This window comes from Phocoena phocoena, chromosome 8, assembly GCF_963924675.1.
Source record: "Phocoena phocoena chromosome 8, mPhoPho1.1, whole genome shotgun sequence".
Taxonomy (NCBI): domain Eukaryota; kingdom Metazoa; phylum Chordata; class Mammalia; order Artiodactyla; family Phocoenidae; genus Phocoena; species Phocoena phocoena.
The window spans coordinates 31,827,757-31,839,234 of record NC_089226.1 but is presented as its reverse complement, the minus strand read 5'-3'; the positions used below and the strand labels follow the sequence as shown (position 1 = coordinate 31,839,234).

The 11,478-nt window shown below is 45.4% G+C and overlaps 1 pseudogene; it reads left to right on the top strand.

Annotated features, from left to right (window-relative positions):
- The first annotated feature begins 1,278 nt into the window (after nucleotides 1–1,278).
- LOC136126897 (lysine-specific demethylase 4D-like) lies at nucleotides 1,279–2,879 on the top strand (annotated as a pseudogene).
- The last annotated feature ends 8,599 nt before the right edge of the window (nucleotides 2,880–11,478 follow it).

Sequence of the window (11,478 nt, the reverse complement as noted above, 5' to 3'; positions counted from 1 at the left end):
TTCTTTCTCTTCTTCTATTTTGTAGCTTCTTCAATTGAATGTTTAGTTCATATATTTTCAATCACCCTTCCTTTTCCTTTTGGTACAATGAAAGATATCTGTCTCCTTTAATACTTTTCACCCTAAACTATATTTTAAAATGTATTTAAATAATTTAAATAAATTAAAAAAAATATTTCACAGAAATTTGTAAATATCATCATAACTTGATGATTTATGACAATGAGCCATTCTGATGGCTGTGTAACCAGCACCTGCCTTCAGGATAGAATATTCACATTATTCTAGAGACTTCCTCACACCCCCACTCACAACCTCTCTCTCTCACAAAGGTAACCACTGCTCTGACTTCTAACATAGATTACATTGCCTCCTTTTTCTCTTTATAAAAATGGAAGCAAAGAATAGGTATTCTTTTGGGTCTGGATAATTTTGCTCAGTATTCTGTTTATAGAATTATTCTTATATTTTCATGTAGTTCTTGTTTATCTTCATTGCTGTATTGTATTCCCTTGTATGAATATACTACAGTGTACTTAACCATTCTAATGTTGACTGGCATTTGAGTTGTTTCCAGTGTTTGGCTACTGAAATAGTGTTGTTCTGAACATTCTTGGACTTGACTTTCATTGCACAGACATACACATATCCTAGGCATGAAACATAGCACATGGGTAAGTTCAATTTTAGTGGATACTGTCCAAATAGTTTTTCAAAGTGAATGTAATGATTTCCATTCTCCTTACTAGAGTACAGGAATTTCCGCTGTTCACAACAACACCATTTCTTGTACTGTGAATCTTATGAAATTTTAGCCTTTCTTTGAATATGCAATTATATTCCATGGTGGTATTTTATTTGTAGTTCCCTAGTAACTATCTCCAAACATTAGTTTTCAACCTGTCTCTATTGTATTTTTTCTTAGCTTTTGTTTCCAATACTGCCCTGAAGACACTACATTTGGGATACCCACCCAGGCCTCGGTGGTCACTCACTAGACCTCAAGAGGCTAGAGCCAAGTGCCAACTAAGGACATCACAGACTTGCAGGCTCAGCCAGCATCAATCCTGAGCAAGGCTTCTGCCCAGCATGGAGTCCCCTGCAGAATCAGCAAGCCTAAGAAATATTATCAACTCATTGCACTAAAGTCTACTGGGGGTTCCTGCTGATATACTCCAACCCATTTTTGAAAAAGTAGTGTTTTCCAGCATCCTCACCTATCCAGAACATAAAAACTTGGGAGTTTCTTGCTTATTAATGAAAGCTATGAAGTCTGCTATGAAGTCTAAGTCCAACTGGGCCCAGAACCCAAGTTGTAGCATAATGGTATTTCATCCAACCAAAGAAGAGTTTAATGATTTCAATAAATACACTGCTTATATGGAATCCAAGCAGGCCTGGCTAAGATCATTCCACCCCAGGACTGGAAAGCCAGAAAGACCTATGATGACATCGATGACATCTTAATAGCCGCTCCCCTCCAGCAGGTGATTTCTGGGCACGCAGGTGTGTTTACTCAGCACCACAAAAAGAAGAAAGCCACGACCGTGCGTGAGTATCGCCGTTTAACAAACAGTGAAACACACCAGACTCCATTCTACTCTGATTTTGAGGATCTGGAGCGAAAATATTGGAAAACACACCCCTGTGATTCACCAGTACATGGTGCGGACGTCAGCGGCTCCTTATTCGATGAAAACATGAAGCAGTGGAACACTGGACACCTGGGAACCATTCAGGACCTGCTGGAACAGGAGTGCAGAGTGGTCATCAAGGGTATTAACACCCCCTACCTTTACTTTGGCATGTGGAAGACCACCTTCGCCTGGCACACAGAGGACATGGACCTTTACAGCATCAACTATCTGCACTTCGGGGAGCCCAAGACTTGGTACGCGGTTCCCCTGGTGCATGGCCGGCGCCTGGAACACCTAGCCAGGGAGCCTTTCCCGGGCAGCTTGCGGGACTGTGAGGCCTTCCTGCGGCACAAGGTGGCTCTCACCTCGCCCACGGTCCTCAAGGACAACGGCATCCCCTTTGGTCGGGTCACTCAGGAGGCTGGAGAGTTCATGGTGACGTTTCCCTATGGCTACCACTCTGGCTTCAACCACGGCTTTAACTGTGCGGAAGCCATCAATTTCGCCTCCCCGCGCTGGATCGATTATGGCAAAGTGGCATCGCAGTGAAGCTGCGGGGGGGCCCAGGTCGCCTTCTCCATGGACGCCTTCGTGCACATCCTGCAACTGGAGCGCTACGAGCTGTGGAAACGCGGGCAGGACCGGACCGTGGTGGACCACACGCAGCCCACGGAGCCCAGCAGCCAGTTCCTGAACGCCTGGAGGGAGGTCCGCGCTCCTGGGGGACCCGCGGTCCGCCGGAGGCACTGTCCGTCCCGCAGCGCCTCGCACCGCCATCCGCCCGTGGCCACCTGCCATGGGACCCGCTGTCGAGCCCCTGTGGATCCTGCGTCCCCGCCCCCCTCACCGGCCCGGGGTTCTTGCTCTGCTGCCCAGTTTGGGGCTGCGGCTGCCTACAGCTCCACGGAGCCCGGCCTGACTCCGCCACTGACCGCAGGTCCATCTGCTGCGGATCTCCACCTACGTGGACAATACGGTCCTCGTCGTCATCCTCGGGAAGAGGGGACTCAGGATCCGACTGTCCGGGCCCGGACTAGGAGGCGCCTGTCCTTAGACACAACACACCCATCATGTCTGGACTTGGAAGCTCAGCTCCCGTTTGCTGGCGATCTCTTGATGGACAGCCCTGCATTGCTGAGCCCATGGCTGCAGCATCCTTCTAAGCCTTCCGGGTGCTGTTGCGCCCCTGACCTTCAACCCTTGGGTCCTCCATTGGATTCCCGAAAATCCGATGCACCCTGACCCATGCCTGCCATCTCTGAAGGGTATTACATCCAGTGTCCTTGATAGCCTCCCTTTGATTCCTCCCTACACATCCCTGGGACTGTGAGAGTGTTTCCCAGGAACGATGCTGGGAACTGCAGGGACCCCGTGAACTTCTGTGAGGATTTAAGTTTCGACCAATTTTATGCATCTAAGAGTCTTGTCCCAGCTGCAGGGACCAGTCTCCCGCACACCCTTGACTGTGATCCCCTGGGGCTAAAGCTAGAGGCACCTGCATCTCTTTTGAGTCCTGAGAGGAATTCCTCACCAATGCATGGTATTCAATCTGTGAGCCCATGACTACTGAAGAATTTGCTAAATGTGACTTTATCTGATCCTCCACCCCAGAAACTACAGAAGCTCCCAGCCAAGCAACAATCTGGGCTGGGCCTGTCCTCAGTGGAGATGCTTTATCTCCTAGAAAGAACACATCTCTCAAGCTGCCATATGCTTTCTCCTACCATGACAACCAGGGCTCCTAACAGCCTCTGAAGTGGACCTTCCCACAAGGACAGCTGCCATAGAATGTTGTACCTCTCAGGTATTCTCATCCCACTGCTGAACTTTGATGGGTCTTTGGCTTCTGCCTTGGCTTGGATGGTATGGACACTGCTTGCTTCTGATGGCAGGGAATGGTCCAAACGTGGGGCTGCCTGGGCCCCTGGACACCAGCCGTGTACCTTGTTGCTTCATCTTCTGGGCCCTGCAAACTAAGGACACTGCATAGTGCCCATCTTGCACCCCTCCTAAGGCACTGTAGCTGTATGGGCAAAAGAGCCTGCATTTTCCACCACTTCTTTCTCTTCACCACAGACCATAAAAAGCTATAGTAGCAAGTTCACAGTGTGCTTCCAGCATTATGCATTCCAGTAAGATTTTTTCTCTTAATTGCCCATCTTCGTACAGCCTAAAAATATCATCTTTTTTTTTTTAAATGTATTTATTTTCGGTTGCATTGGGTCTTTGTTGCTGCGCGTGGTCATTCTATAGTTGTGGCGAGCGGGGAAGCTACTCTTCATTGTGGTGCGTGGGCTTATTGCAGTGGCTTCTCTTGTTGCAGAGCATGAGCTCTAGGCACACAGGCTTCGGTAGTTGTGGCACGGGGGCTTAGTAGTTGTGGCTCGCGGGCTCTAGATCGCAGGCTCAGTAGTTGTGGTGCATGGGCTTAGGTGCTCCGTGGCATGTGGGATCTTCCCAGACCAGGGATCGAACCCATGTCCCCTTAACTGGCAGGCGGATTCCCAACCACTGCACCACCAGGGAAGCCGTGGAACGTGCATTTTCAGACGCAGAAGACTGACTGATTGACATCTGTAAAACAAACAGACACAGAAGGCACATGAGAGGCAGTGCAACACGACCAAAGCAGGATATTCCTTGTTTTTGATAAAGCAACCCTTTAGAATAGGAACTTTCTGGAGACACTGTGAAATGAATTTTCCTTGTAAAATTATCATCCATCTTCCACACGTTTGATAAATATGTGCAGTCTATCTACGATTCCCAGATATGACGGCTCCATCAGAAAAAAAATAAAAAATAACGGTACCAGGTACCATTCCTGGGCCTTGTCCCAAGGCAGCCAGTGGAAGAGTCTATTTTATTCTCTTCTCCCCTCATTAAACAATAACAGCGGCAGAGGAGAGCATTTGGATTTGAACAAATGGCATTCAATACCTAACATGCGAAGCAACTCTTTCAAGCGTTAGATCCTAAGTGTCTGATGGTCCCAAAGATCAGGAGGGCTTATTTTTCTGAAGACGGTTGGCAGAAAAAAAAAAAGACGGTTGGCAGCAGGATCCCCTGTCGTCACCGTCCCAACGCTTACGAGAATGCGTCATTATCCAGTCAGCAACTGGGGGGGGGGTCCTCTCAGCTGGGTTCTTCATCACCGCCTGGCGGAAGCTGTTATCCACATAGGACACCATCTGCCCCCGCGGCCCGGGCCAGGGTGTCTGTGCGCCCTCGGCCGCCGCCTCCGGCCTGCGCGCTCCGCCCGCCCGCCTCGGCCCAACCAGCCAAACCTCAGCGGCAGCGGCTCGGCGGGGCGACGGTCGCGCGGCGCCCGGTGTCCGGAAGCTCCTGCTTCTTCCGCCAACTTCGCTCCGCGCGGCCGGGAAGGCTCCCTCCGGACCCTGGCTCTACACGCCTCCCCGGCTGCTCTCGGGGACTGCGGCTGCGGCTCCTCCCGGCCCCAGCGGGCCGGAGTTATTTTTAGAGAGTTCGGTGAGAAGGTATGATGCGGGGGCGGGAGGCTAGTGCCCCCCGCTCCTCTGCGCGCAGGACCGCCCCCTCCTCTCCGGGACTCGCGCCGCCGCCCAGGACCCCCGGGAAGCAGTCAGGCACCGCGGCTGCCGTCTGAGGACCGGCTCAGGTCCGGGCGCCGCGAAGTCGGGTCGCCTCGGCCGCCGTTCCCGCCGCGCCGAGGCTACGTCTACTGCGTTCGGCCAAGCCCTCCAACCGCTGCTGCCTCCCCTCGGGCCGCGCCGCCGCCTCCGCCAAGCGGCGCGCGCAGAGAGGCCAGAGCGCCGCCCCGCTGCGCCCTCGGCCCGCTGTTGCTCGGCAACTTTGTTCCCGGGCTGCAGGTGCGGGAGAGAAACGGCCGAGGGCAGCCGGGTCCGGACTCCCGGCGGCGGGCGTCGCGCACAGCCCCCCGAAGAGTGTTTGGGAAGCGGCGACTCCCCTCCTATTACCCGCCTGTTTCTCCTCCTGCGCCTCTGTGCATCCCCGCCGCTCCTCGGGGAGCACATCAGTGATGTTTTATGATGTTTCATACATTAAAATATTTAGGTCCTTATAGCACGTGGAACCATACCGAATATTTTGTAATAACCTATAAGGGAAAAAATATGAAAAATTATATATATATATATATATATATATGGCTGAATCACTTTGCTGTACACCTGAAACTAACACTGACATTGTAAATCGCCTATACTTCAAGTAAAAAAAAAAAAAAAAATTCTTTCACAATACAGTTGACCATACCAAAAAACATTTAGATCCTTCAGAATTCAAAGATACATCTTGATGGTCATGTGTACACGTCAAACTTCTCACATTGTCAAACAGCTAGATATTGTGATTGCTTATTTCTTTACTGAAGGAAATTGTCTCTGTGGGAGAAAAGAATATTCCAGTCAAAATCAGTTTTTAAATTCCTATAAAGATTTCCTAACCAAGAGTCATCCACCTCTCCAACAGTTTTCCTTCTGTATATAAGAAAATCAGTTTTGTTGTGGTGTTAGTTTCTTCCAAATAGCTTGGACATCTGGAGTTTCATTCAGTTTATAACTCCAGGCAGTGTGTCCTAATTGGTCTGAAAAATCAATCAGTAATAGTACCAGCCAGTGATTGACTTAACAAAGGGTAGTTAATTAAGCTTTTCTACTTTCATTATTTCATTTAAGTGTCACAACCATTCTATCAGGATTTCTTGTTCAAAATTACCCTGCTGGTAAATGTGGGAGCCAGAAATCACACTTTTGACCAAATTAAAATCCACAAGTCATAGGTTTCCAAGCTGAGACAAAATGCAAGCAACATGTTCTCTAAGTATGTTAATTGAGTCAGCAAGCATTTTCTGGTAAATTTACAGTTCAAGGAACAATCTATCAGCTTGGGGATGTAATGGCTAATAAAACAACATCCTTATAAGAGATAATAAATAATTTAAAAAAGAAAACACGGTTGTAAAAATGAAGAAGTGTACACAATGCCACTTCGTCTGTCCCTCACCCATGATCTAGAAAATGCCTTGATTGCAACTCACTGATTAAAATGCATGAAAATGTGCATATACAAGACACACTCACAAACTAAATATTCTCCTTTGATATCCTTTATCTCAAACAGAAATCACCATTAAAAATCAATTTCTGAATATATGAGTTAATAGGATTAATCTTTGGAAAAGTGGGTCGGATTTCAGTCTTCTTATATGAGTATAGTAAGTTTTTAAATTTGCCCTCCTACCTTTATTATTGACACCCTTGTATTTAAAAACAAAACGTTAAGGAGAAGGGATTATTCTAAGTTCTTTGGAACTATTATCAAGAACTCCTTCCCATTGTGAAATGATGTAACTCTCATGTAATGACAATCAACACCAGAAAACAAATAATGCTTTTAAACTTTTATTTTGTAAAAACATTTATTTGATCTGAATTTCTATACCACATGAGTGGTCACTCTAATTTCTGATACTTATGCACAATTACAAATGTCACTTTTCTGTAGACACATTCATTATTGCTTGCTCTGTCAGAGGTTTCTGAAGAGTCATTTACCAACACTCAAAAACAATTTTTTTCTCAGATAATTTACTGCATTATCTACTTATCTTTTGCCAAATATTCTCTAACGTACACACATATTACCACTTGTAACACATTTATATGAGTAGAACAAGATGCTCCTAACCCATTCTTAGGATCTACACTAAGTAAAAAATTACCCGATCCCTGGAAACTACTTTCTGAGTCCTTATAATCTATATAAACAACCAAGGAATTCATAGATAATAGACCTAAAATTAATCATCAGATTATTCCAAAAATATATAGCAAGGCAAGATGGCAAAATAATTCATAAAAATGGTTGAAAGAATGTAGTAATTTTAAAAATTTGACAAATGAGAGCATTGCATACAAACTACCTCAGTTTGCTGATAAATTAAGATTATTATATTATTGTTTGTTTTGGAAAAGTTGCATGGACTCCTCTTATGTAAACTGTGTATTTACCTAAGGAATATATATATGTAGTCTTTTTTTTTTTTTTTTTTTCGGTACGCAGGCCTCTCACTGTTGTGGCCTCTCCCGTCGCGGAGCACAGGCTCCGGACGCGCAGGCTCAGCGGCATGGCTCACGGGCCCAGCTGCTCCGCGGCATGTGGGATCTTCCCAGACCAGGGCACGAACCCGCATCCCCTGCATCGGCAGGCGGACTCTCAACCGCTGCGCCACCAGGGAAGCCCTATATGTAGTCTTATCAATGCCTGCTGGGGAAGTAATAATGTGAAGTCAGCCCAAGATCAAGGCTTCCAAGTTTGGTAATGGAAGCTTTCAGAAGTCACTGTAGTCGGTGAGCTCCAAACACTATCACTCTGTTCTGAAGAAGAATGAATTTGGCTCCTTGAATCTCCTTATATTGAGTCTTTGAAGACCACACCCACTTCTTTCAAGTGAGTGCATTTCAGGGGTCTTTGGATGGGTGTTAATATGGGTAATTAGATCTCTTAAAATCCAAGGGAAAGATCTATTTAACACCCTGGCTAATCTTCATAAACACAGCTCCACAAACATCATCTCATCAAGAGACACAGATTTTACAACAAACCCACCCATGAATGCCACCTGTATATCTAAATTTCTGGACATCAAGGACTTTTACAACTTACAAAAAAGCTAGAACACATTATTTCATCAGTTAGTGACTTTATAAAACCTGTTGGAAAATTCGGAGGTTTTCGAATGAGGTTTGTTTATATTCTGTATTGGAGGATGTGCTTTATTGATTGATTTATTTTTGTATTTCAGTGTAAGACTTTAATGTAACAGCATTTTTGGCCGCTAGAATGGAGATTTCTCCTGTCCCTCACACTCCATATCAAGTCTCCCAAGGCCTCCCAGCGAGAGCAGAACTGGAGATTCTCTGCCTGGCGCTCCTTATGCCAGCTAAGGGGGAACAGTAGAGAAAGGATGAGATGCCCCAGTTCAGCGACCCTCTGGGCCAAGGGAAGGGAAGAGGAGTTGTACTCATGTATGGATTTTATATCGACTTATGTCTCAGTCCATTTAGTTCTCTGTTTATGGGGGGAGTTATTTGCCACCTTGAGCAAACCTCCATCCTAGTTACCACTGGTTCCGAATATTCTTCGTGCAGTCACGGAAAACCAAACTGTGGATTCTGAAGAATCAGCTCAGAGCTTGGCACAGCGTTCTTAGAGCACTGCCTTGGCTATGCAGAAACACTTGGGTCCAGCAACAGTCTGAGATGGATGAGAGATGGAGGGAGGGAGCCCCATTTTCCAGGATGTCCCACTTTGTGCATATGCATGATTCCCCTAAGAGGTCACCATTCCTCTGCTTCCTTTGAGTTCTGGGAGTTTCCCTGGGTTTAGCTATTAAGGGATAGGGCAGGAGGTGCCTTTTGGTTCTGGAGCCATAGGACAGGGCCTCAGCTGGAGGAGACCCAGCTGAGCAGGTAACTATTCATGGGGCAGAGTGTGGGCAAAATGGATTGTTAGCTTTTGGAAGCAGCAAGTCCCCCAGTTCTCCTGACCTTCCAACATCACTGCATGGAGTCAGTAAAATGCGGAAGGTGTGGACTATGGGAATTCGGAAGGAAGGGATGTGAGAGCCTAGTAGTTGTGGGGATGGGGGCAGAGCACTTTTTCTGCCAAGGTCGCTGAACAGAACATTCTTCCCTCTATTTTTTTTTTTTTATATATATATTTATTTATTTATTTGCTGCGCCGGGTCTTAGTTGCAGCATGTGAGATCTAGTTCCCTGACCAGGGATCCAACCTGGTGCCCCTGCATTGGGAGTGTGGAGTCTTGGCCACTGGACCACCAAGGAAGTCCTCCCCTCTTAAATTCAGAGAAAAAAAGCAGTGATGGGTGGAAGAGTTTCCTGTGTCCTGGGCAGTAGAGCATTTCTCTGGTGTTCTCCAGATATACCCAATCCAATCCTACAGGTAGAGGAGTTTGCACATTTTTTTACCTCCTAGGATTTCTCCTATCAGGAACTCCCAAATTCCCCACCTGAACCGGGGGCTGCTGAGCTTTTTCTCCCTGGATTGCTTCTCCCCTAGGTGAACCATGTCAGCACCATGCAAGGTCCAACAACTATAAATATCAACCAGCCTTCCATGTCTCTATGAAGTTAAATATTTGCCAAAGTGTGAGGATAAGAATATTTATTAGCAGTTTGCTAGCTGTAGTTAGACATTTTAAATATTTGACATGTGGTATGTGGACCTCAATTTGTACTCTTGCTCTGACCTCATAAATATTTTTATTTTTTAAAAAGTATTTTGTATTTTAAAAAATCTTGGTAAAGTATGACCATCAGAGTAACCAGCTGGGGGCGCCCTGTACAAGTCGTCAAGTGAAGCTTTCCTTTGACACCCACCTCTTCCCATTCTAGTGCCTGCTCCCTGTCCAGCTTCTCTGAAAATTGCTTTTGTCCTCTGTAACTACTGATGAAATAAACTTTATATTTTAAGGCAGGACAAGAGAAATTAAACATAAATTTCCCTTTCGATGTCTGTCTAGGCCTCCTCTCTCCACAATGTGCCGTGTGCATCTGCATTACACATTAACCAGAGCTTCTGATGCTTCTTACTCAGCTCTTCATAATTTTAATGTGATCATTTAAGATTAGAGGGTAGTGAATTCATAATTTTCAGGAAGTGAAGATCTAAAATTTTGCCTATGGTGGTAATAGGATGTGTTCCTAGTACATCTGAACTTATCACTTGATGTGGTTCAGTGCAGGCCACCCCAAAATGTGCCACTTTGACATATTGGTTATACTTAAGAGACAACCAAGGAGGACACTCTGAACCTTCATTGTCCCCCTGAAAGCAGGAAATAAATCTCCCATACAAAAGGTATCCTCCTGTTAACAGAATGTAGAGAGATATTCTAACCACCAAAGATAGGAAACTGAAAGCTAAGAAAGCTGCATAAACAAACTTTGTTATTTTACTAATTTAATACCCTAAGACAAAACTTCTTTGTTTTGTCAATTTTTCACAAATGTATTTTTTCTTTGTCTAAAAGGTATAAAAGCTGCCTACTTGGGTCACTTCTCTGAGTCTCATTTTTCTATGAGCTCCCATACATACGAATTAAATTTGTTTTTCTCCAGTTGATCTGCCATATGTCCATTTAATTATTAGAGCAGCCAAAGAATCTAGAAGAGAAGAAAAAAATTTTTTTCCTCCCCACACACCCATTAACAAGATAAGTGATGAATTAACTATGAGTTGAGTCTGCTATGCTGTGAAGTAATTCCCGGGGCACATAAAGCCTGATCATCACTGAGGTAGAGCAAAGGGAAGAAAGAAACACATGGTAAGTGCTCATGCCTGATCATTCAAATCCTCCACCTTGAGGTGAGTAGGGGATGTGTGAAGAATTTTAAACCACTGATTCTCAAACTTGCCGGAGCGTTGGAATCATCTGAGGAGTTTTGGAAAACGGCGATGCCTCTGTCCCATCAGAGAAGTTCTGATGTGATGTTCCGGGGCAAAGCCTAAAATTGGGGAGTTTTAGAAACTCCCCAGGTGGTTCTAACGTGCAGTCAAGTTTGAGAACCATTGTCCAGATTTAAACCTAAAATGTTCCTCCGTTTCTATATGTACATTCACCATTCCACAGTTTTTGAAATTACATTATGCAGAACTTGATATATTGATAGATAATATGTTATTGATTAAACAGAGTTCCATATATACCTATATATGGCATGGTCTGGCACAATATTTCCTTGATTATACATCTAATTTCACCTGGCACACATATGCATTATTCTTTTTGAGTTGAAAATGTGGCCCCGTCCTGCCT